The sequence below is a fragment of the Scyliorhinus torazame genome, chromosome 2, assembly GCF_047496885.1.
Source record: "Scyliorhinus torazame isolate Kashiwa2021f chromosome 2, sScyTor2.1, whole genome shotgun sequence".
NCBI lineage: Eukaryota > Metazoa > Chordata > Chondrichthyes > Carcharhiniformes > Scyliorhinidae > Scyliorhinus > Scyliorhinus torazame.
Window position 1 is genome coordinate 315598144 of NC_092708.1, and position 25898 is coordinate 315624041.

Genomic DNA, 25898 nt, shown 5'->3' on the forward strand with positions numbered 1-25898 from the left:
CCCTGCTACGCTGTAAGAATCCCTTCCTCACTCTCGGGGTCTTCTCCAAGTCCACCCAGTGTGGAGCGTGATCCGAAATGGCTATAGCCGTATACTCCGTTCCCCTCACCTACCCCTCACCTTCGGGATCAATGCCCTACCCAGCACAAAAAAGTCTATTCGCGAGTAGACTTTATGGACATAGGAGAAAAACGAGAACTCCTTACTCCTAGGTCTGCTAAATCTCCACGGGTCTACACCTCCCATCTGCTCCATAAAATCTTTAAGTACCTTGGCTGCTGCCGGCCTCCTTCCAGTCCTGGACTTCGACCTATCCAGCCCTGGTTCCAACACCGTATTAAAATCTCCCCCCATTATCAGCTTTCCCATCTCTAGGTCCGGAATGCGTCCTAGCATCCGCCTCATAAAATTGGCATCATCCCAGTTCGGGGCATATACGTTTACCAAAACCACCGTCTCCCCCTGTAGTTTGCCACTCACCATCACGTATCTACCCCCGTTATCCGCCACTATAGTCTTTGCCTCGAACATTACCCGCTTCCCCACTAATATAGCCACCCCCCTGTTTTTCGCATCTAGCCCCGAATGGAACACCTGCCTCACCCATCCTTTGCGTAGCCTAACCTGGTCTATCAGTTTCAGGTGCGTTTCCTGTAACATAACCACATCTGCCTTAAGTTTCTTAAGGTGTGCGAGTACCCGTGCCCTCTTTATTGGCCCGTTCAGCCCTCTCACGTTCCACGTGATCAGCCGAGTTGGGGGGCTTCCTGCCCCCCCCCCCCCCTTGTCGATTAGCCATCACCTTTTTCCAGCTCCTCACCCGGTTCCCACGCAGCTGTATCTCCCCCAGGCGGTGCCCCCCCGCCCATCCTCCCCCATACCAGCTCCCCCCTCTCCCCAGCAGCAGCAACCCAGTAATTCCCCCCTCCCACCCCCCCCCCCCCCGCTAGATCCCCCGCTAGCGTAATTACTCCCCCCATGTTGCTCCCAGAAGTCAGCAAACTCTGGCCGATCTCGGCTTCCCCCCGTGACCTCGGCTCGCACCGTGCGACGCCCCCTCCTTCCTGCTTCTCTATTCCCGCCATGATTATCATAGCGCGGGAACCAAGCCCGCGCTTCTCCCTTGGCCTCGCCCCCAATGGCCAACGCCCCATCTCCTCCACCTCCCCTCCTCCCCCCATCACCACCTGTGGGAGAGAGAAAAGTTACCACATCGCAGGATTAGTACATAAAACTCCTCTTTCCCCCTTTTTTAACCCCCCTCTTTGCCCCCCACATTCGCCCCACCACTTTGTTCAAACGTTCTTTTTAATAACCCACTCATTCCAGTTTTTCTTCCACAATAAAAGTCCACGCTTCATCCGCCGTCTCAAAGTAGTGGTGTCTCCCTCGATATGTGACCCACAGTCTTGCCGGTTGCAGCATTCCAAATTTTATCTTCTTTTTATGAAGCACCGCCTTGGCCCGATTAAAGCTCGCTCTCCTTCTCGCCACCTCCGCACTCCAGTCTTGATAAACGCGGATCACCGCGTTCTCCCATTTACTGCTCCGAGTTTTCTTCGCCCATCTAAGGACCATTTCTCTATCCTTAAAACGGAGGAATCTCACCACTATGGCTCTGGGAATTTCTCCTGCTCTCGGTCCTCGCGCCATCACTCCCTCCACCTCCAACGGACCCGCCGGGGCCTCCGCTCCCATTAACGAGTGCAGCATCGTGCTCACATATGCCCCGACATCCGCTCCCTCCACACCTTCAGGAAGACCAAGAATCCTCAGGTTGTTCCTCCTTGCGTTGTTTTCCAGTGCCTCCAACCTTTCCACACATCGTTTCTGATGTGCCTCCTGCGTCTCCGTCTTCACCACCAGGCCCTGTATGTCGTCCTCATTCTCGGCTGCCTTTGCCTTCACGACCTGAAGCTCCCGCTCCTGGGTCTTTTGTTCCTCCTTTAGCCCTTCGGTCGCCTGTAGTATCGGGGCCAACAGCTCTTTCTTCATTTCCTTTTTGATCTCTTCCACACAGCATTTCAAGAACTCTTGTTGTTCAGGGCCCCATGTTAAACTGCCACCTTCCGACGCCATCTTGGTTTTTGCTTGCCTTCCTTGCTGCTGTTCTAAAGGATCCACTGCAATCCGGCTACTTTCTCCTCCTTTTTCCATCCGTATCCAGGGGGGATTCCCTTCTGGTTTACCACACAGTGTTTTTAGCCGTCAAAATTGCCGTTGGGGCTCCTATCAAGAGCCCAAAAGTCCGTTTCACCGGGAGCTGCCGAAACATGCGACTCAGCTGGTCATCGCCGCACCCGGAAGTCCTCTGCTGTCATTAACAACACACATCAGGTCTTTGACTCTTGTAGGCACAAACCTTTGTTGTTCCAATTACTTGGAAAAGGTCTAGAACTCCCATGGCATCACAAAGCGGATTGGATTTCTGTCTATTTTTCCTCTCTGGAGTTCAAGGCAAATAAAGGTTCCCAGTCACTATGAAGCGGAATTGAAGGGTGGCTAGAGAGAATGTGCAAGAGTGTTCCCACACCCAACACATTTAAATATGCTTCCAAGTGCTCAAGAGGCTCAGGGAACTGCCTTCGCACTTCTACAATTGGACTGGAGTTTCAGGCAGCATCTACATACAATCATAAAATCCCTACATTGCAGAAGGAGGCCATTCGGTCTATCAAGTCTGCACCGACTCTTTTGAAAGAGCATCCTACCCAGGTCCACTCATCCGTCCACCCTGCCTATCCCCGTAACCTCATAACCTAACCTAAGGGGTAATTTAGCATGGCCAATCCACCTAATCAGAACATCTTTGGTCTGTGGGAGGAAACCGGAGCACTCGGAGGAAACTCACGGGGAGAATGTACTACCTCCACACAGACAGTCACCAGAGGGCGGAATTGAACCTGGGTCTCTGGAGCTGTGAGGCAGCAATGCTAACTACTGTGCCACCGTGCCTCCCTAAACATCAAGGCCAGTAACATCCGATGGAGTGGCAATTGAGTTGAATTACCCTCTGCTCCTAGTTTCTTACCTTAAAATGAAGCCACTCCGGGCACAGTGGTTACCACTGCTGCCTCTCAGCGCCGAGGTCCCAGGTTCAATCCCAGCTCTGGATCACTGTCCGTGTGGAGTTTGCACATTCCCCCGTGTTTGTGTGGGTTTCGCCCCCACAACCCAAAGATGTGCAGGCTAGGTGATGTCATGAGAGTATCGCTTTAAGAAATGGTTAGCTGCTCATGTTACTGCAGTGATGTCAGAGTGTGGGTGGAGCTGAGCTCTGGTTCTGCTTTTTAGTTTCACTTTGAGAAAAGATTGGGTGCGTCTGTCTTTTTGGTTTCGTTTTGCCGTGTGTTGCAGCTGAGGTCAGAAAAAGCAGCTGTACTGTTGAGCTCTCTGCCGTGAAGGACTATCTCTTGATCATTTGGTGAATTCAGAAATTTAAATGTTTTCAGTATTGAATGTAAATCCTGATGTGCTTCTGTTTAAAGGTTGTTAAGTCTTTTGGATGTTAAAAGGACAGCTTAAAGGATCACTTCGTGTTGTATTCTTTGGGGGTTATCTTTGAATTAATGGTTGCTAAGATATTCACTGTTTATTTTAAACAGGTTAACTTGCGTTCATAGAGTAAACATTGTTTTGTTTTAAAAAATACTTTTCCATTTCTGCTGTACCATACCTGTAGAGTGAGCTGTGTGCTCCCCATACCACAATCTATTAAACGTTGTGGGTCAGGTGAATTCCATGATACACTTTGGGATTCTCTAAACCCTGACCCATAACAATTGGGGGCTCGAGGGGGATAAAAGTATATCGATTGGATATGCTTAGTGAACTTAAAGGCAGTGAGGGGTGAGCATATTGTGGTTGCTTTTCAGGTGTGGTATTTTAGTTTAAGTGGGGAGTGTGTTGTGGACAATGGCTCTTTCAGAGACTCAGAAGTTTTTGAGGGTGTAGACGGTCACACGCAGTACCTTACGGACAGAGACTAAAAGCAGACTGTTAGATTTGGCAAAAAACATTGCAGTTAACATTACCTGACAAAATGTGAAAAGATGAAGTAATTATGGCAGTGATTAAGCATTTAAAGTTGCCTGAGATACAGTTTGACTCATTGGAAATGGCAAAAATTCATTTACAAATTAAATAAATGGAGCATGAGAAAGAATTAAAGCAGCTTGAATACGAAAGAGAGGAAAAAGAAAAAGAAAGAGAGAGAGATAGAGAGGACAACAAAAAGGAGAGAGAAGAAAGGAAAACAGAAAGAATAGCCCTAGCAGAACAAAAACAAAAAGAAAGGGAGATACAGATCAGGGAAAAAGATAAAGAGAGAGAGTTTGAACTTCAGAAAATGGCCATGAAACATGACAGTCAGTTAAAATTGGCAGACGTAAAGGGAACCGTACAGTTGGATGATAGTGACGAGGATAGTGAGAAAGAGCGTCATAGTCAAAGGCGTGGTGGGGATCTATTTAAATATGTCCAAGCATTGCCAAGGTTTGACGAGAACGAGGTAGAAGCCTTTTTCATTTCATTTGAGAAGGTAGCTAAACAAATGAAATGGCCACAGGACATGTGGGTATTACTGATTCAAACAAAGCTGGCAGGTAGGGCTAGTGAAGTGTTTGCATCACTACCGGAGGAGGTGTCTGGGACGTATGAGGAGGTGAAAAAATCCATCTTAGGCGCATATGAACTAGTGCCTGAAGCTTACAAACAAAGGTTTAGAAATTTAAGGAAAGAATTTGGTCAAACATACATGGAGTTTGAAAGGCTCAAACAGAGTAATTTTGAAAGGTGGATAAGGGCTTTGAAAATAGACCAAACATATGAAGCTCTCAGAGAAATTATACTTTTGGAGGAGTTTAAAATTCAATTCCTGATGCAGTGAGAACTCATGTGGAAGAGCAGAGGGTTAAACCTGCGAGATTAGCAGCAGAAATGACAGATGATTATGAATTAGTTCTGTGAGGGATAGAAACTGGGGATATGAGAAATACTCAAGTGGTAAAGGTAAAGGTGATCTGATGGGAGATAATATGGAGAGTGTACCTCAGATTAAAAAAGAAATCCAGGAGGGTGGAAAAGAAATGAAAAGTTTCAAATGTTTTCACTGTAATAAACTAGGCCATGTAAAGTTACAGTGTTGGTGGTTAAAGAAAAGCACTGGGAAGGCTGATGTGGTAAAAATGGACAAGACAGTGGGGTTTGTTAGAGTGGTAAAGGAAAGCCCAAGGGAAGCTAAGGAGGTGCAAAAGATTGTACAGACTGTTCAAGAGGTGATTGATAAGAAGGTGCCAGATGTCTTTAAAGAATTTACTTGTGTGGGTAAAGTTTACTCATGTGTATCAGGAGGAGCAGGTAAAGAAGTCACAATTTTAAGAGATACGGGAGCTAGTCAAACATTAATAGTAAGAGATGAGGAGTTATGTACTCTGGGAAGAATGTTGCCAGAAAATGTGATAATATGTGGAATTCAGGGTGAGAGGAGTAGCTTTCCATTACATAAGGTAAGGTTGGAAAGTCCAGTGAAGAGTGGTGAAGTGGTAGTAGGAGTAATAGAGAAACTATCTTGTCCAGGAATACAGTTTATCTTGGGTAATGATATAGCTGGATCGCAAGTGGGAGTGATGCCTACTGTGGTTGATAAGCTAGTGGAAAATCAGACAACTGAAGTGTTGAAGGACGAATATCCTGGAATTTCTCCCTTACCCTAAAACTACAATCCAGGTTCCCATGCCCCTGCTGCATTAGTTTAAACCCCCCCAAAGAGCACTAACAAATCTCCCCCCCAGGATATTTGTGCCCCTCAGGTTCAGATGTAGACCACCCTGTCTGTAGAGGTCCCACCTTCCCCAGAAAGAGCCCCAGTTATCCAGAAATCTGAATCCCTCCCGCCTGCACCATCCCTGTAGCCACGTGTTTAAATGTTCTCTCTCCCTATTCCTCATCTCACTATCCCGTGGCACGGGCAACAACCCAGAGATAACAACTCTGTTTGTTCTAGTTCTGAGCTTCCATCCTAGCTCCCTGAAAGCCTGCCTGACATCCTTGTCCCCTTTCCTACCTATGTCGTTAGTGCCAATGTGGACCACGACTTGGGGCTGCTCCCCCTCCCCCCTAAGGACCCGGAAAACACGATCCGAGACATCACGTACCCTTGCACCTGGGAGGCAACATACCAAACGTGAGTCTCTCACGCTCCCACAAAATCTCCTATCTGTGCCCCTGACTATCGAGTCCCCAATTACTAATGCTCTGCTCCTCTCCCCCCTTCCCTTCTGAGCAACAGGGACAGACTCCGTGCCAGAGGCCCGTACCCCATGGCTTACCCCTGGTAAGTCCCCCCCCCCCCCCCCCACAAGTATCCAAAGCGGTATACTTGTTTCTCAGGGGAACGACCGCAGGGGATCCCTGCACTGACTGCTTTTTCCCAGTCCCTCTTACAGTTACCCACCTATCTCCAATCTTTGGTGTAACTAATTCCCTGAAGCTGCTATCTATGACCCCTTCTGCCTCCCGAATGATCCGAAGTTCTTCCAACTCCAGCTCCAGTTCCCTAACTCGGTCTTGGAGGAGCTGGAGATGGCAGCACTTCCTGCAGGTAAAATCAGCAGGGACACTAACTGCATCCCTCACCTCAAACATCCTGCAGGAGGAACATTGCACTCCCTTCCCTGCCATTCCTCTTACTTTCTACCAAGATCTGGCTAACAACTAAATTAAATTTTTATAAAAAATAATAATAATATAATAAAATATGGTACTTACCTCAGACCAATGGGTTTTATTATTAGGTTAGAGGAGGAGGGCGGGTGGAAGACACTACACGTGTAGTGTCTCGGGTTTCCTCTCCACCAGAATTTATTGGTGAGGGTCTTCCCAGACGTCCGCGGGTCGACTTCCTGTTCCCGCCTAAAAAACTAATTTAAAAAAAAAGAAAAATTCTCAGCTCCTGCTGAAATTGACTAACCAGCCAGCTCCACTCCCGCCGAAATCGACTGGCCTGCCCCTGCAAAGACAAGTGCTTTTAAAGGTTGACTTACCTCCCAGCAGCCACTTCCGCAATGCTCCCGCTGAAACTAACTCACCAGCTGATTCTCCCGCCGAAATCGACTGGCCTGCCCCTGCAAAGACAAGTGCTTTTAAAGGACAGACTTACCTCCCAGCAACCACTTCCGCACTGCTCCCGCTGAAACTGACTCACCAGCTGTTCTCCCGCCGAAATCGACTGGCCTGCCCCTGCAAAGACAAGTGCTTTTAAAGGTTGACTTACCTCCCAGCAGCCACTTCCGCAATGCTCCCGCTGAAACTGACTCACCAGCTGATTCTCCCGCCGAAATCGACTGGCCTGCCCCTGCAAAGACAAGTGCTTTTAAAGGACAGACTTACCTCCCAGCAACCACTTCCGCACTGCTCCCGCTGAAACTGACTCACCAGCTGTTCTCCCGCCGAAATCGACTGGCCTGCCCCTGCAAAGACAAGTGCTTTTAAAGGTTGACTTACCTCCCAGCAGCCACTTCTGCAATGCTCCCGCTGAAACTGACTCACCAGCTGATTCTCCCGCCGAAATCGACTGGCCTGCCCCTGCAAAGACAAGTGCTTTTAAAGGACAGACTTACCTCCCAGCAACCACTTCCGCACTGCTCCCGCTGAAACTGACTCACCAGCTGTTCTCCCGCCGAAATCGACTGGCCTGCCCCTGCAAAGACAAGTGCTTTTAAAGGTTGACTTACCTCCCAGCAGCCACTTCCGCAATGCTCCCGCTGAAACTGACTCACCAGCTGATTCTCCCGCCGAAATCGACTGGCCTGCCCCTGCAAAGACAAGTGCTTTTAAAGGACAGACTTACCTCCCAGCAACCACGTCCGCACTGCTCCCGCTGAAACTGACTCACCAGCTGTTCTCCCGCCGAAATCGACTGGCCTGCCCCTGCAAAGACAAGTGCTTTTAAAGGTTGACTTACCTCCCAGCAGCCACTTCCGCAATGCTCCCGCTGAAACTGACTCACCAGCTGATTCTCCCGCCGAAATCGACTGGCCTGCCCCTGCAAAGACAAGTGCTTTTAAAGGACAGACTTACCTCCCAGCAACCACTTCCGCACTGCTCCCGCTGAAACTGACTCACCAGCTGTTCTCCCGCCGAAATCGACTGGCCTGCCCCTGCAAAGACAAGTGCTTTTAAAGGTTGACTTACCTCCCAGCAGCCACTTCTGCAATGCTCCCGCTGAAACTGACTCACCAGCAGATTCTCCCGCCGAAATCGACTGGCCTGCCCCTGCAAAGACAAGTGCTTTTAAAGGACAGACTTACCTCCCAGCAACCACTTCCGCCATGCTCCCTCTGAAACTGACTCACCAGCTGTTCTCCCGCCGAAATCGACTGGCCTGCCCCTGCAAAGACAAGTGCTTTTAAAGGTTGACTTACCTCCCAGCAGCCACTTCCGCAATGCTCCCGCTGAAACTGACTCACCAGCTGTTCTCCCGCCGAAATCGACTGCAATTTAGCTTGTAGTGTTTTATGTTGCATGTTGCATTTCTTGTGTGTAAATAAACTATCATCGAACTTGAACAAACTAACTGGTTGTTTGGTCTTTGATCGATATCCGGTAAAACATTGTGGTGGTAGCATTTGATACCTGGCGACTCTAAAGAGCATCATTATGAATTGGCGACATTACTCCAGTGCCCATTGGCAACATTATTGGCGAATCCTCCGGGATTCGACCTAGAAGTGATTTTGTCACTCCGAGAGAACCCACAAAACTTTGAATTAGAAATCCAATTGAGGAAAAGTGAAAGAAACCACAAGTGTAAGGCCCGTATTGATCAACTCTCCAAGATTCGGAAGTGTGTATTAACTTGCATGTGTACTAACAGGGATATAAGGTAAACTCGTTAGATTTTGTTGCGTAAACCTATCGGGAGTATTGTGAACCGGAAAATAGCTTAGGCCATACCAGCTGTTCGAATCGCCGCCTCCTTCCCCCGTCCCAAATTTACGGTCGAGAAACAGAGATTACGGTAGGAAAAGAGGTACTAGCAGCAATGGCAGCAAAGGCAATGGAACGCCTAATGAACCTGCAGGAACCCGAGGTCGCAGCGACCAGTAGAGCAGAGCAGTGTGTCATGAGAACGTCACTTTAAGAAATGTTTGGCTGCTCATGTTACTGTAGTGATGTCAGAGTGTGGGTGGAGCTGAGCTCTGGTTCTGCTTTTTAGTTTCACTTTGATGAAAAGCTTGGGTGTGTCTCTGTCTTTTTGGTTTCGTTTTTCAGGGTGTTGCAGCTGAAGTCAGAAAAAGCAGCTCTACTGCTGTTCTCTCTGCCATGAAAGACTATCTCTGGACCCTTTGGTGATTTAAAACTAATAACTGCTTGCAGTAATGACTTTAACCTAATGTGCTCCTGTTTAAAGGTTTGTTAAGTCTTTTGGGTGTAAAAGGACTGCATACATGTTACTTAGTGTTGTATTCTTTGGGGGTTATCTTTGAATTAATGGTTGCTAAGTTATTCACTGGTTGTTTTAAACAGGTTAACTTGCGTTCATAGAGTAAACATTGTTTTGTTTTAAAAAATACTTTTCTATTTCTGCTGTACCACACCTCTAGAGTGGGCCTTGTGCTCCCCATACCACAATCTATTAAAAGTTGTGGGTCAGGTGAACTCCATGATACACTTTGGGGTTCTCTAAACCCTGACCCATAACAGTGAATTGGCCACGCTAAATTGCCCCTTAATTCGAAAAAATGAATTGGATTCTCTAAATTTTTTTTAAAAAATGAAGCCACTCCCACCTCACCCGACCTTCTGACTCAGGCTGGCCGAGATTACTCCACAGAGCAAGTTCCTGAGGCCCACACAAGGGAAGCCATGTCAAAAGAAAGCAAACCACGCCCCCTTTTTTACAGCACTTTCTGCCGTAAACCAGGTAAGTTTAAAGGTCCAGCCTTTTGATGGAAAATTGATGTACAGCGAGATCTGGGAGTTCAGGTCCATTGTACACTGAAGGTGGCAACGCAGGTCGATAGAGTGGTCAAGAAGGCATACAGCATGCTTGCCTTCATCGGACGGGGTATTGAGTACAAGAGTCAGCAGGTCATGTTACAATTGTATAGGACTTTGTTAGGCCACATTTGGAATACTGCGTGCAGTTCTGGTCGCCACATTACCAGAAGGATGTGGATGCTTTAGAGAGGGTGCAGAGGAGGTTCACCAGGATGTTGCCTGGTATGGAGGGTGCTAGTATGAAGAAAGGTTGAGTAGATTAGGTTTGTTTTCGTTGGAAAGACGGAGGTTGAGGGGGGACCTGATTGAGGTCTACAAAATTATGAGAGGTATGGACAGGGTGGATAGCAACAAGCTTTTTCCAAGAGTGGGGCTGTCAATTACAAGGGGTCACGATTTCAAGGTGAGAGGGGGAAAGTTTAAGGGAGGTGTGCGTGGAAAGTTTTTTACGCAGAGGGTGGTGGGTGCCTGGAACGCTTTGCCAGTGGAGGTGGTAGAGGTGGGCACGATAGCATCATTTAAGATGCATCTAGGCCAGTGTTGTTCAAACTTTTTTTCCGGGGACCCATTTTTACCAACCAGCCAACCTTCGGGTCCCAACCCGGCCGACCTTCGGGACCCAACGCGGCCGACCTTCGCGACCCATGCCGGCCGACCTTCGTGACCCACACCGGTCTTCCTGAGCGACCCACCATTTTCCCTTACCTTGTTTGCTGCTGATAAAAATGGAGGAAATAGTTTTGGGTCCCATTGGCCCTCGTACATGCTCCTCCAATGGAACCTGTTGGATGAAGGTGAAGCCTTCCTGTGTCGGAAAGTATGGAGTCTCCATCTGTCCATAGTTCTGCATTTTTTTCCTGTAAACTTTGATCAAATAAAACCTCCCCGAACTTGGAAAAAAAAATGAATAAAATAAATGAAAAAATAAAAATTAAATGAATAAAATAAATGAATAAAATGAATAAACCCCCCCCCCGAACATGTAAAAAAAATAAAATGAATAAAATAAATGAAAAAATAAAAAATAAATGAATAAAATAAATGAATAAAATGAATAAACCCCCCCCCCGAACATGTAAAAAAAATAAAATGAATAAAATAAATGAAAAAATAAAAATTAAATGAATAAAATAAATGAATAAACCCCCCTGAAATTGAAACAAAAAACTGCGACCGTTTAAAAAAATAGCGGCAGCACTGCGCATGCGCGCCGATGGCATGCGCAATGCGGCCACATTTTTTTTACATGTTCGCGACCATTTTAAAGGCTGCTTGCAGCCGGCGTTATTAAAAGCCGGCTGCTGCGCGTGGATTTGCGTGAACGAGAATTTGGAAAAATTGTCCCCAGCTGACAACCTTAAACTGCACAAGGTTACTTTTTAAGTGAGCAACTTCTGCCAACTTGCAAAAACAAAACCCAATTTATGTCACCACAGTACATCAAGAACGTTGGTTCAGGCTGGTTGTATCAGCAGAATTCTTTGCTCATCTTCCCAGGCTGTAAAGTGAAGGTCAATAACCCTTCATTATCCCTCTCTAATTCTGACTAGGGGTCACAGTGCTTCTCATCAACATACTGGCTCCACGCAGTCCAGTCTCTATTGCTGTAGCATCAACAAAACTGGCTGCTCACTTGAAAGAGTATTTAACATGTTCATGGGAATGACTCCAAATTACAGCAAATTATCATGGCACTTAGGTGAATGACCAGGAAACCAATTGCAAGTGATCTCCTTGGTTTTGAGCAACAAGTAGGCTGACTCCTCCTAATGCCACCTTGCTACAATTGTACTCCCAAAAATAGAAGTTTAGATAATCTACTCACACTTAATTGATGGCTCTTGTAAAACAGCCAGCTTGCAAGTGAACACTGGCTGCCTGTCAACCAGTAAACTCTGCTCAGTGAAGATACATTTTTAATTCTAAAATGTGAAATGCATACGCTGTGATGTTAACAAGGGACTGTAAAGTGTTTGCCAGCTCTTGATCTACATCCACCAGTGCAGTTCCATTTCGTGTAGGAGATGGTAGCTCATTGAGAAACAAGCTTAGAGATGAGAAGGTGCGAGCAAGGGTACAAATGCTTTTGAACTGATGGGTGTTCCGATACACAAACGAACCAACACGGTTGTAGATGGTACAACTCTGTTTTATTATTCTGTACAATAACAACTATTAACTTCTGGCTGTGGTTCGTACTTCACCAGCTATCCTGTGGACCCAGCCCTAGCACTATCTTAGTGAGGCACTCAGCACATGGTGTATGTCTGAGTGGCACGCTGTGAGCTCTGTGCTCTGAGCTATCTCCTGGTAGAATGAGCGGGAACTGTGGTGTTCCCTGTTTTATAGTGCGTGTGCTCTCACTGGTGATTGGCTGCGATGTTGTGTGTGTGTTGGTTGGTCCAACTACCTGTCCATCAGTGTGTGTGTGATTGCACCATGATATGTTAGTATGGATACCATGACAAATACCTTTGTTAAAAATCCGATTGAACAATTTGGCAAACATAGAAACATCAGAAAAGGAGTAATTCAAACTAAAGAAATGTGGAGTGTGCACCATTTACATTGAAATCGCTGATATATCGAAGCATAATCCAAAACTTGAGATGGCTTTCTTTTACCTGTCGGGTGTTTGTCATTTTGCAGTCAATTAAGGGACAGGTACAGATCCTTCATAGTATGGATTGAGCGGCACGGTGGTGCAGTGGTTAGCACTGCTGCCTCATGGCGCGAGCGACCCGGGTTTGATCCCGGTCCCAGGTCACTGGCCATGTGGAGTTTGCACATTCCCCCCGTGTCTGCGTGGGTCTCACCCCCATAACCCAAAGTTGTGCAGGGTAGGAGGATTGGCCCTTAATGGGAAAAATGTTTTTTTTTTAATTGGATTGGATCTTAATTTGAGCACTCTGTTAAGAGTGAACTGAAGAATGATTTTCCATAATAATAGGCAATGCTGCTTTTACACACATCCAGATTAAGAATCATTGGCGTATTTTTATGTCTTTGTTCTTGCCTCAAAAGTGAGATTACTTTAGAACAAGTGATTCTTTGCCAAATTGCACAGCAAAAAACCACATCAATGAAGCCATAAGCTGGTGCAGCAGGCAGCATACAAATGAAGAAACTGCTGGCAACAGCAAAAACAAAGAGATTGACTTTCTGAAAGGCGGGCAAATTAACATGAAGAGAATATGAAGGGAAATTTTCCAAATAAGTTTATGTTGTATCTGTTATTATTTTCTATGGGTCTGTAATCTTAATTACATTTATTTAATTACAGTTTATAAAATAAGAACCGCACAAACCATAATTTCATCTTGGAAGAGTTAGAGCATATAAATAACTAGCAAAGGATTTTTAAAGTCTATTTTTCCAGAAGTAGTTCCTAACTTCTCATCTTCCTTACCTGACAATTTAGGTGCAATTCATAGTATTAGTTGGCATGATAACCCCTGAAGTCAGACCAATGGAAGGCATTAAAAATGCCTACATTTTTTACACAGAGGATCTGACTGGCAATAATTTGGGACATCTTCCTCAGAGGCAGGGTTAGATCTGGCACAGTGGCTGATTTTCCTACTTTGCTTCCCCTTTTCTTGCTGGTACATGGAATGAAGAAAAGAAAGATTTTTAGTGGTAGCCTAAGCATATTAAAATAACATCCGGGAATTTCGAGTCACCCACCCCTCCCGGGCAGGAACAGACAATGTGGCAGCAACTGATAAGTCAGTTTCCCACTGGTGGGAATTGACGGCGCAGACATGCAAGGTTGCCCGTCATAGCAGATCACCTTACCGCCAGAGGCCAGCGTCAAGCCATTTTGCATCCTGTTAATCGCATGCAGATGAATCCCCGACCAGAACTGACCGCCTATCCAATGATCCCTGCCACCAGTGGGATGGCTGTTTAGCACAGGGCTAAATCGCTGGCTTTGAAAGCAGACCAAGGCAGGCCAGCAGCACGGTTCAATTCCCATAACAGCCTCCCCGAACAGGCGCCGGAATGTGGCGACTAGGGGCTTTTCACAGTAACTTCATTAAAGCCTACTTGTGACAATAAGCGATTTTTCATTTCATATCATGTTGGTCCGGAATGTGTCGGGGCAATGTGGCATGGATACATCATGACTCACCTGAAAGGTGGCCTGGGGAAGCTTGTGGGAAATGGAGGCCTCCAGCAACTATGGACCCTGGAACATCAAATTCAGCAGTGGGTGGGTGGAACATCAACCCTGTGGAATGTCACACTGCAAGAGAGTCCAACACGTGGATTTTCACATTGCAGGAGATTCCAACATGTGGATCTTCACACTGCAGGAGATTCCAACATGTGGATCTTCACACTGCAGGAGATTCCAACATGTGGATCTTCACACTGCAGGAGACTCAAACATGTGGATCTTCACACCGCAGGAGATTCCAGGATGTACATCTTCATAGAATCATAGAATCCCTACATTGCAGAAGGAGGCCATTCGGCCCACTGAGTCTACACCGACCCTTTGAATGAGCACTTTCCCCATGTCCATCCCGCCCTATCTCCATACCCCCATAGTCTAACCTGCACATCCCTGGACACTAAGGGCCAATTTATCATGGCCAATCGACCTAACCCGCACATCTCTGGACTGTGGGAGGAAACCGGAGCACCCGGAGGAAACCCATGCAGACACGGGAAGAATGTACAAACTTCACAAAGACAGTCACCCAAGGCTGGATTTGAACCCGGGTCCCTGGCGCTGTGAGGCAGCAGTGCTAACCACTGTGGCACCATGTCGCCTGGATCGTCACACTGCAGGAGATTCAAGAACGTGGATATTCGTACTGCAGGAACTTCCAGTACGCGAATCTTCATATTGCAGAAGATAAGGATGTGGATCTTCACACTGCAGGTGGTCGGTTTCATCAGGTTCTGTTGAGTGGCGATAGACTGTGCTGGGGGGGGGGGGGGCGGTTATCAGAGAGAGAGGTGAGGAAAAGAGATGTGGCCTGATATGGAGGCCTGGGGGATAATGGAGATATTGGGGGAAAGTGAGTGATGCTGTGCGGTCGTGGAATGCATAAGATGGTTGATGGAATGGGAGAGTAAGAAGAGCCCCCATGGAATGTGTGCGGGGCGGGGGGTGGGGGGGGGGCAGTGGTGTGCAGGCGTGAACAGGCATGCACGGTGTGAAGAGGGGAATGGGAATCAGAGGGAAGGGTCTGTGGCATCAACTGATGAATCCTGCAAGGACATGCTGAGGGAATTGTTGCTCGGAACGGATGGTGAGGATTAAATGGGGTGGTGGAACAGTAAGGTTGGAAATGAGAGTTCGGCAATGACAGGTGAAGAGATGCTGAAGGTTGTTGGAGGGGCATCAGAAATACAACCTGAATCTTGGTATTACGGGATGAGGGGGTCATGTCTATTGTCACAGGGGTTAGCTCCTCTGGAAAGTAGTGGATGTAGACATTCACCTACACGGAACTGATGGTGATGGGCGAGGGCTCACACCAATTGCGAAATTCTCCGGAAATGGCGCGATGTCCGCCGACTGGTGCCCAAAACGGCGCCAATCAGACGGGCATCGCGCCGCCCCAAAGGTGCATCTTTGGGGGCCGAGCCCCAACATTGAGGGGCTAGGCCGACGCCGGAGGAATTTCCGCCCTGCCAGCTGGCGGAAACGGCCTTTGGTGCCCCGCCAGCTGGCACGGAAATGACATCTCCAGGCGGCGCATGCGCGGGAGCGTCAGCGGCCGCTGACAGTTTCCCACGCATGTGCAGTGGAGGGAGTCTCTTCCACCTCCGCCATGGTGGAGACCGTGGCGGAGGCGGAAGGGAAAGAGTGCCCCCACGGCACAGGCCCGCCCACGGATCGGTGGGCCCCGATCGCGGGCCAGGCCACCGTGGGGGCACCCCCCAGGGTCAGATCGCCCCGCGCCCCCCCCCAGGACCCCGGAGACGCCCGCGTCGCCTTGTCCCGCTGGTAAGGTAGGTGATTTAATTTACGCCGGCGGAACAGGCAATTTATCGGCGGGACTTCGGCCCATCCGGGCCGGAGAATCGAGCCGAGGGGCCCGCCAACCGGCGCGGCGCGATTCCCGCCCCCGCCGAATATCCGGTGCCGGAGACTTCGGCAACCGGTGGGGGCGGGATTCACGCCAGCCCCCGACGATTCTCCGACCCGGCGGGGGGGTCGGAGAATGTCGCCCCATGAGTGTCAATGTTTATGGGGAGAGAGTATGGATCGTGGGAAGAAGGTTGGAAGGTGTTGGACTCTACCTGTAATGTCACATAGACCATGGCTGCTTGCAACTATTTAGAGCGTCGAGATCTCAAGATGTTGCACGGCAGTTGAATCATCGGAGGTGGGCAGATTAGCAGGTCAGCTCAACGAGACAACTGAACGGCAACACCAGCACATAGTGCTGACAATGCTGAGGCATGAGCCCATGTGGATGAAAGGATCAGGCTCACAGAGTCATGTCATTCATGGTGCTTGTTAATGCCCTCAGCACCTAACCCATTCCCTCCACCCTGCACCTCCCCCACCCCACCCAGGCAGCTTCTGACCCGTGTATGTGGAAGGGTCAGGGACCCGTATTGGCCTCTCATCCTGCAGTCGAGGTGGACTGCAGTGGGGCTATGATACATCCCCATATCACATTGAGTAGCTTTTTATGAATGGACCATGAACAGATGTTGCCCTTGCCTCTAATGCCCATTGCTCACTTCTTTTATCTTTATCAATAACCACAAGACGTGTGTATTCGACAAATGACCACACAACCAGTATATTAGTTCAATTATAGTTTATTATTAAACATTGGATTGGTTCTATACTTAATAACTTTCACGCTACTACACATTAGACTATATCTAACAACTTAAATTACCTTTACTTAACTTTAAAGTGACCGGCTCTGTGCAGGTTAGATAAGGCCTTTATTTGGTTCCCCAAGTGTGGCGGCTGGAAGTTGTCAGGTGCGTCTGGGTTGAGGCTCATCCTTCTGGTAGCGATCGCGGGTCCTTGAACTTGGCTGGTCGATATGCTACGGTTGATGGGGCAGAGGCCGGTCCGAAAAGAGAGCGAGCGTTGGTCGCACAGTTCCTCTTATCCTCCAATCTTTCGCGCTCTTTTGGGCAGTCCCAATTCGGGATCCAATGGATCGATAGGGTTTCAATCACCCTAATCGATTCTGGCCAATTAGGGGTGGGTACGTTGATAGCTGGGCAGTCCTGGTTGTTATTGTCCAAGACACGTATGCACTTCCAAATAAGCGCCCCCCGAGTCTGTTGCTACTATTATGTTTCAATCTGAGTCCCATTGTCCTGGGGAGCTCGGTGATTGACCTTTAGCAAGTGCAAGTTTCTGTATAGGTCTGGTTTCCTTTGCACAATACACACGAGCTGTGTATCGTCTGTGTCCCAATCTGACCACAATTCCCATTATTCTTTGCGGTGGCCATTTTAGATGGCCACGCCATGTCCCCTCTACCATTCAGGCAGGTGAGTGTGAACATATGAAGGTTCACTTAACCTTGAGGCCCAGATGATGTCATTCGCCTGTTTTCAGCACTGCAGCGCAGTCCTCTAGTGGAGGCCGTGGGCACTGACCACCCTGGTGACTTCCTCCCATACATGATTGGTCACACGGCTTGGCCTCCTCCTTCCACCTTTGGGGTTCAGGACACCCTTCCTGACCTCACTGCATACAGCAACACATGGAGGGAAGTATTGCTGAATCTGGGGGTTGGAGTTCCCTGGGATCTTCGGCCATCTCTGCCTTCCACGGTGGGTTCACAACATAGAAGTTGATGTCTGGGCGCCTTTTAACTATGGTATCCAGATATTATAACAGGGTGCAAGTCATCCAGCCCACCCCACCACGCAATATCACAGGAAACCCCGACTGCACAATTAATGAGTCCAGCATTGTGCGGTTCGGCGCAGGTACCACCCAGGACCTGCAGCGGGAAATACTCCCAGTTCCCACCCCCGCCACAAGACTTAGTCTAAGAGCATGCATTTCCATCTCAGCTCCTGAACCCTCCCCTGTATGTGATTAGCAAGCAGGACGTCCTGCAACTTACAGAACTTTGGGAGCATGAAGTATCCTCTACAAAATGCACATGTTCCATCTGCTTAGTCCTGCAACCCAAACTCCTGTCTGACATCCCTGTGCACTTGCACACTTACACTTCCTGGTGAGTAGACTGTGCCACACATTCATGCTGGAGAGCAGCAGATAATTCATCCTTTTCCGGCCTTGCTGGACAGTTCTCCTGTGATCCCCAAGGGCGCTAATCTCTGCTGCGACCTCTGCCCATGCCAACTGTCATCAGGCAGAAGGGCCTTCTATCTCTGATAGAATGTGATTGGTGACTTTTCAACATGTCTGTTCAAATAGGTTCATGACTCTTAATAGCAGGAGTAAGAGAAGAAAAGAAACGTGTGAACATGACTGAATATTCTAACAATCAATGATTCGTAATTCTTCTTGTATCTAAAGATTGTCACTGCCATTTCAGGGTCTGGTTGGTTTAGTAGTAGCACGAGTGGGGGAGACAGTGGCACAGTGCTATTGCCACTGGACTAATAATCCAGAGACCCATAGAACATAGAACAGTACAACACAGAACAGGCCCTTCGGCCCTCGATGTTGTGCCGAGCATTCTCCGAAGCCAAGATCAAGCTATCCCACTCCCTGTCATTCTGGTGTGCTCCATGTGCCTATCCAATAACCGCTTGAAAGTTCCTAAAGTGTCCGACTCCACTATCACAGCAGGCAGTCCATTCCACACCTTAACCACTCTCTGAGTAAAGAACCTACCTCGGACATCCCTCCTATATCTCCCACCCTGAATCTTATAGTTATGCCCCCTTGTAACAGCTACATCCACCCGAGGAAATAGTCTCTGAACGTCCACTCTATCTATCCCCCTCATTATCTTATAAACCTCTATTAAGTTGCCTCTCATCCTCCTCCGCTCCAAAGAGTAAAGCCCTAGCTCCCTCAACCTTTCCTCATAAGACCTATCCTGCAAGCCAGGCAGCATCCTGGTAAATCTCCTTTGCACCCTTTCCAATGCTTCCACATCCTTCCTATAATGAGGTGACCAGAACTGCACACAATGGGCGAAATTCTCCCCCAACGGCGCCAATCAGACGGGCATCGTGCTGCCCCAAAGATGCGGAATGTTCCGCATCTTTGGGGGCCGAGCCCCGACGTTGAGGGGCTAGGCCGGCGCTGGAGGGATTTCCGCCCCGCCAGCTGGCGGAAATGGCATTTGTTGCCCCGCCAGCTGGCGCAGAAATGACATTCGGGGCGGCGCATGCGCGGGAGCGTCAGCGGCCGCTGACAGTTTCCCGCGCATGCGCAGTGGGGAGAGTCACTTCCGCCTCCGATCGCGGGCCAGGCCACCGTGGGGGCACCCCCCGGGGTCAGATCGCCCCGCGCCCCCCCCAGGACCCCGGAGCCCGCCCACGCCGCCTTGTCCCGCCGGTAAATACCTACTTTAATTTACACCGGCGGGACAGGCAATTTCTTGGCGGGACTTCGGTGGGGGCGGGGGCGGGATTCACAGCGGCCAACGGCCATTCTCCGACCCGGCGGGGGGTCGGAAAATGACGCCCAATACTCCAAATGTGGTCTCACCAGGGTCATGTATAGTTGCAGCATAACCCCGCGGCTCTTAAACTCAAGCCCCCTGTTAATAAACGCTAACACACTATAAGCCTTCTTCACGGTTCTATCCACTTGAGTGGCAACCTTCAGAGATCTGTGGATATGAACCCCAAGATCTCTCTGTTCCTCCACATTCCTCAGAACCCTGCCATTGACCCTGTAATCCGCATTCAAATGTTTTCTACCAAAATGAATCACCTCGCACTTATCAGGGTTAAACTCCATCTGCCATTTTTCGGCCCAGCTCTGCATCCTATCAATGTCTCTTTGCAGCCTACAACAGCCCTCCACCTCATCCACTACTCCACCAATCATCAGCAAATTTATTGACCCACCCTTCAGCCCCCTCCTCCAAGTCATTGATAAAAATCACAAATAGCAGAGAACCCAGCACTGATCCCTGTGGTACACCGCTGGTAACTGGTCTCCAGTCTGAACATTTTCCATCCACCACCACCCTCTGTCTTCCATGTGATAGCCAGTTACTTATCCAATTGGCTAAATTTCCCTCTATCCCACACCTCCTTACTTTCTTCATGAGCCGACCATGGGGAACCTTATCAAACGCCTTACTAAAATCCATGTATACTACATCAACTGCTCTACCTTCATCTGCACACTTAGTTACCTTCTCAAAGAATTCAATCAAATTTGTGAGGCAAGATCTACCCTTCACAAATCCGTGTTGACTATCCCAGATTAAGCTGCATCTTTCCAAATGGTCATAAATCCTATCCTTCAGGAACTTTCCCATTATCTTCCTAACCACCGAAGTAAGACTAACTGGCCTATAATTACCAGGGTCATTCCTATTCCCTTTCTTGAACAGAGGAACAACATTCGCCACTCTCCAGTCCTCTGGCACTATCCCCGTGGACAGCGAGGACCCAAAGATCAAAGCCAAAGGCTCTGCAATCTCATCCCTTGCCTCCCAAAGAATCCTTGGATATATCCCATCTGGCCTAGGGGACTTGTCGACCCTCAGATTTTTCAAAATTGCTAAAACATCCTTCCTCAGAACATCTACTTCCTCCAGCCTAGCCGCCTGAATCACACTCGCATCCTCAAAAACATGGCCCCTCTCCTTTGTGAACACTGAAGAAAAGTATTCATTCAACGCCTCTCCAATTTCTTCTGACTCCATGCACAATTTCCCACTACTGTCGTTGACCGGCCCTAACCTCACCCTGGTCATTCTTTTACTTCTCACATAAGAGTAAAAAGCCTTGGGGTTTTCCTTGATCCGACCTGCCAAGGACTTCACCTAGCTCTCCTAAGCCCCTTTTTCAGCTCATTCCTTGCTACCTTGTAACCCTCAAGCGACTCTACTGAACCTTGTTTTCTCATCCTTACATACTCTTCCTTTTTCCTCTTCACAAGATATTCAACCTCTTTTGTGAACCATGGTTCCCTCACACGGCCATTTCCTCCCTGCCTGACAGGAACATGCCTATCAAGGACACGCAGTATTTGTTCCTTGAACAAGCTCCACTTTTCATTTGTGCCTTTCCCTGACAGTTTCTGTTCCCATCATATGCTCCTTAATTCTTGCCTAATCACATCATAATTATCCCTCCCCCAATTATAAACCTTGCCCTGCCGTATGGCCCTATCCCTCTCCATTGCAATAGTGAAAGACACCGAATTGTGGTCCAAAGTGAGTCACCCATCTAGTGCTTTCCCACAAACAAATCTAACACTTGGCCCGGTTCATTACCCAGTACCAAATCCAATGTGGCCCCCCCTTTTGTCGGCCTATCCACATATTGTGTCAGGAAACCCTCCTGCACACACTGTACAAAAACTGCTCCATCCGAACTGTTCGACCCATAGAGATTCCAATCAATATTAGGAAAGTTAAAGTCACCCATGACAACTACCCTGAGACCTCTACACCGATCCATAATCTGTTCTGCAATTTCTTCCTCCACATCTCTATTACTATTTGGGGGCCTATAGTAAACTCCTAACAATGTGATTGCTCCTTCGCCATTTCTAACTTTGGCCCATATTACCCCAGTAGGCCGATCCCCTTCAATCTGCCTTTCTGCAGCCGTTAAACTATCCTTGATTAACAATGCTACTCCTCCACCTCTTTTAACACCTTCCCTACTCTTACTGAAACATCTATACCCCGGAACTTCCAACAACCATTCCTGTCCCTGTTCTAACCATGGGCGAAATTCTCCGGTATCGGGGCGATGTCCGCCGACCGGCGCCCAAAACGGCGCAAATCAGTCGGGCATCGCGCCGCCCCAAAGGTGCGGAATGCTCCGCATCTTGGGGGGCCCAGCCCCAACATTAAGGGGCTAGGCCCGCGCCGGACTAATTTCCGCCCCGCCAGCTGGCGGAAAAGGCCTTTGGTGCCCCGCCAGCTGGCGCGGAAATTACATCTCCGGGCGGCGCATGCGCGGGAGCGTTAACGGCCGCTCACGGCTTCCCCGCGCATGCGCTGTGGAGGGAGTCTCTTCCGCCTCCGCCATGGTGGAGACCGTGGCGCAGGCAGAAGGGAAAGAGTGCCCCCGCGGCACAGGCCCGCCCGCGGATCGGTGGGCTGAAGTCCCGCTGCAAGAATGCCTGTTCCGCCGGCGTAGATTAAACTACCTACCTTACCGGGCTGGAGAATCGCGGGGGGGGGGCCCGCCAACTGGCGAGGCGCAATTCCCGCCCCCGCCAAATATCCGGTGCCGGAGAATTCGGCAACCAGCGGGGGCGGGATTCACGCCAGCCCCCGGCGATTCTCCGACCCGGCGGGGGGTCGGAGAATCTCGCCCCATGTCTCCGTAATGGCCACAACATCGTAGTCCCAAGTACCAATCCACGCTCCAAGTTCACCTACCTTATTCCGAGATGCTCCTTGCATTGAAGTGGACACACTTCAACCCACCTTCCTGTCTGCCGGTACACTCCTGCGACCTTGATACCCTCCTCAGTACCTCACTACTCTCGACACTGGCTTCTGGACTACAGCTCGTTTTCCCAGCCCCCTGACAAATTAGTTTAAACCCCCCAAAGAGCCGTAGCAAATTTCCCTCCCAGGATATTGGTGCCCCTCTAGTTCAGGTGCAAACCATCCTGTCTGTACAGGTCCCACCTTCCCCAGAATGTGCTCCAATTATCCACGTACCTGAAACCCTCCCTCCTGCACCATCCCTGCAGCCACGTGTTTATCTGCACTCTCTCCCTGTTCCTCACCTCACTCGCACGTGGCACCGGCAACAAACCAAAGATGACAACATGGTTTGTCCTGGCTCTCAGCTTCCACCCTAGCTCCCTAAATTCCTGTTTTAAACCCCCGTCCCTTCTCTTACCTATGTCGTTGGTACCAATGTGTACCACGACTTGTGACTGCTCCCCCTCCCCTTTAAGGATTCTAAAAGCACGGTCCGAGATGTCACGGACCCTGGCACCCAGGAGGCAACATACCATCCGTGAGTCTCTTTCGCTGCCACAAAATCGTCTATCTGTCCCTCTAACTATCTAGTCTGGTCCTCCCCAATAATGTCTGGAACACAATCCACAATCCTGGAGGAACATTGCACTGCCTTCCCTGCCATCCCCTCTAGATAAAAAAAGAAAAAGAAAGAAAGTGCTTAACTGTTATTCACTCTACCCCTTAGGTTAAAGGAGGTGGAAGGGTAGGGGACACTGCAAGTGTAGTGTCTAGGGTTTAGAAACTGCCCAACTTAAATACAGCTGAAAATAAAACACTTAACCAGCAACCACTGCACCCCACACAAGAACAACAATCAGCTGTTATGAGCCTGCGCAAACAATTTAAATCTTTACTACTTACCCAGCAGTCACTCTGTCCTCACTCCGACCGGATTCAGCTGGAAACTCCCAACAGTAAGTTTTTTTAAAAAATTTACTCCCCTTCTCAGCAAATACTAAATCAGCAACCACTGCGCCCCGCACGATAACACCTCAGGGAAAAGAAAAACTACTTACCAGCAGGCTGTGATGTCACGGTTCAACTTCTTTCTACTTCTACCTGCCCTCGAGTCTCCCTCTTGATCTTTACTCGGCTGGGATCCTTACAGTGATTGTCTTTTTTTTGGTTAGAGGAGGAGGTAGGGAGGGAAACACTGAAGAAGTGTTTTGGGTTTAACTGTTACTTGACAACAGCTCCTCCACAAACCACCTTCAAGATACGGTGACCGCAATGCACTGATGCAAACTTTCCCCGCAACAGCCAATCAGCAGCTCTGCTCTACTGCCCTCTGCTGGATGCTTGCCTTCACTTGAACACCTAGGGTGTCCTGCTCAGGTACACTTTCTGGATGCAGTGATCGCAATGCACTGATGCAAATTTTCCCCGCAACGTCCAATCAGCAGCTCCGCTCTACTGCCCTCTGCTGGACCCAAAGCAGGATCTGGGGACGTGGGCGCCGCAGGCTGTGCCAGCATTTATTGCCCATCCCTAATTGCCCTTGAGGGGGCAGTTAAGAGTCAACCACATTGCTGTGGATCTGGAGTCACATGTAGGCCAGACCAGGTAAGGATGGCAGATTTCCTTCCCGAAAGGACATTAGTGAATCAGGTGGGTTTCTATAACAATCGACAATGGTTTCATGGTCATCATTAGCCTTTTAATTCCAAATTATTATTGAATTCAAATTTCACCATCTGCATTGGCGGGATTTGTACATGGGTCCCCAGAGCATTACTCTGCGTCTCTGGTTAACTAGTTCAGTGACAATACCACTACGTCACCGCCACATCCCACTATGGCAGATGGTGAAATTTGAATGCAATAAAAATCTGGAATTAAATGTCTCGCGAGGACCATGAAACCATTATCATAAAAACCCACCTGTTGATTGTCGCGCAATGTCCGACAACGGATGAACGGACATCGCGTGACAATCACCAGGCAAGAATGTTCCCTTCCAGTCGGGGACCACTTCGGCAGTCAAGGGCATTCAGCCTCTGATATTCGGGTAAGCATTCTCCAAGGCGGCCTTCAGGACGCGCGACAACACAGACTCGCCGAGCAGAAACTTATAGCCAAGTTCTGCACGCATGAGTACAGCTCAACTGGGATATTGGATTCATGTCTCACTACATTTATACCCCCACCATCTGGCCTGGGCTTGCAAAATCCTACCAACTGTCCTGGCTTGAGACAATTCACATTTCTTTAACCTGTCATTATCCCTTTCTCCAGCCGCACCGTCTGGACCTGTAAAGACTAAATTACCTCCAAAGACTCACATTCAAAGTATCATCTTGCATCATTGGCTTTCTCTATATATGCTGTGTTTGTGTAACCTACCTCTTCACTCACCGGATGAAGGAGCTTTGCTCCGAAAGCTCGTGATTCCAAATAAACCTGTTGGACTTTAACCTGGTGTTGTAAGACGTCTTATTGAGCCTACCTCTCCAACGCTGACATCTCCACATCATATTTAAAGTGGAATTTACATTTTTATTCAAAGCATCATTTGCCTGTTAATTCATGTTTAATGCACAACTGGTTTTGATCTGTGTTAAAGTAAATGTTACAAAGAGTGAAATCCATTTGGTAATTTCTTAATTTGGGACTTATTCAGTAAATTTTGTTATACAATTCTCTATAAGGATCACAGCACCACTATCATTTTTTTTTTTTTTTTTTCATGGGATGTGGGTGACAGTGGCAAGGCCCGCATTTGTTCCCCAACCCTAATGCCCTTGAACTGAGTGGTTTGCTTTGCCATTTCAGTGTCAACCACATTGCCATGGGGCTGGAGTCACATGGAGGTGGACAGGGACAGCAGATATTCCTTACCTGAAGAACATCAGTGAAGCAGATAGGTTTTTATGATCATCGCTATAACCGAGGCTACTTTCTAATTCCAGATTTTACATAATGATTTTCAATTCCACCCACTGGCAATGGTGGGATGTGAACACCTGTCCCCAGAGCGTTTGTCTGGGCATCTGGATTACTAGTCCAGTGATATTCCCACTATGCCACAGCCTCCCCTCGCACTCCGGAATGCAAAGAAAGTGCACCTCCATTGACAACAGGAATTTAAACTTTAAACTATTCCAAAGATACAGAGGTCAGAAGCACAGAAAACCAGAACCTGCCTTAATTGAATCTCCAACCAGAAATGGAACCACACAGGGTAGATAGAATTGAACAGTGGTCCTTGGAGTTTGCATTCCTCCACACAAGTGCTGTTTTCCTCAATTTCCATTAGATTAATGTACTCTATATGGTATGTTTCGTCTTGGG